The sequence below is a fragment of the Silene latifolia genome, chromosome 2 (genome assembly GCF_048544455.1).
Source record: "Silene latifolia isolate original U9 population chromosome 2, ASM4854445v1, whole genome shotgun sequence".
Taxonomy (NCBI): domain Eukaryota; kingdom Viridiplantae; phylum Streptophyta; class Magnoliopsida; order Caryophyllales; family Caryophyllaceae; genus Silene; species Silene latifolia.
In genome coordinates this window covers 189413945-189415111 of record NC_133527.1, presented here as the reverse complement: position 1 = coordinate 189415111, position 1167 = coordinate 189413945, and the positions used below count along the sequence as shown (strand labels likewise).

General features: G+C 43.8%; 1 non-coding gene across 1 annotated transcript; it reads right to left on the bottom strand.

The window, feature by feature from the left end:
- Nucleotides 1-836: 836 nt before the first annotated feature.
- On the bottom strand, nucleotides 837-943 carry LOC141644846 (small nucleolar RNA R71). The gene has a single exon (XR_012544450.1). It is a non-coding gene; the product is annotated as a small nucleolar RNA R71 (small nucleolar RNA).
- Nucleotides 944-1167: the final 224 nt, after the last annotated feature.

The window sequence follows — 1167 nt, the reverse complement described above, 5'->3', positions numbered from 1 at the left end:
ATTTCCTACTATCAAATGGCGCAGTTGCCGGGGATGGCGTTAGGTTATGCTTAGTTTTATTTAGAGTCTTTGCTTTAATCTTGTCTCAATTGTCATTTTTGTTTTAGTAGTTGATTGTTGTTTGTAGAGTGTGTGTGATTTTTGCCTTTCCCTAGTGTGTAAAAACACTAGGAGACTTACGATTTGTCAAGTGTATGCCTAGAAGGAATCACCAAGCTCTCCTATTCAACTCCGACCCCGAAAGGCTTTTTAGAACCTTGAGGACTAGGACTCTTGAAAGAGTGAGGAATAATTCCACCCAAGCAAACATTGATCAACCAAACTCACACATCCCACAAAATTTTGATACAACAACTACGATTCAACCAAATACCACAATTGAGACCTTAGTAGAGAACCCATTTCATAACTTCCTTAATTACAATAGTCCACCTCAAACACCACCACATCAAGAACCGAACCACCCACCACAAATGGCTCTTAGAGATCACAACCGGCCTAACCATAATGATTCATGTAATCCCATCAACTTTGGCACTTTGGCCCCAAACAATTTTGAAATGCACCCCGCCCAAGTCGGGTTAGTTGAGAAGGACTTGTTTGGAGGTCATCTTGAGGAGGATGCCCATGCTCATCTCCGGAAGTTTAAGAGGAAAGTATCAATGATGAAGAAGAATGGGGTGTCCGAAGACACCTTGAGAATGATGTTATTTCCGTTTTCATTGACGGGCAAAGCGGACCGGTGGTTGAACATTCACCCACCGGATACTTTCACTACTTGGGATGACTTAGCCCAAGCATTTATGGCTAAGTACTACCCTTCCTCAAAGACCGCGATGCTCCGCAACGAGATCCATACGTTCCAACAAGAGGATGGGGAGTCCTTAGGTGAGGCTTGGGACCGTTATCAAGATTTGATAGCAAGTTGCCCCCACCATGGAATACCGGAATGGTACATTACTCAAACATTCTTCCAAACTCTACTACCAAGAACTAAGGAGATGGTAAATGCCTCCGCGGGGGGAGGTTTTGACCACTTGAATGATGAAGAGGGCACGGCATTGATCAAAAAAATGGTAGACTCGGAGGCAAACTATGGTTCTAGAGGGAACATGCTACGAAGGAACGGGAAATATCCTAAGGAAAATGCCTCCAACTCCGAAACAA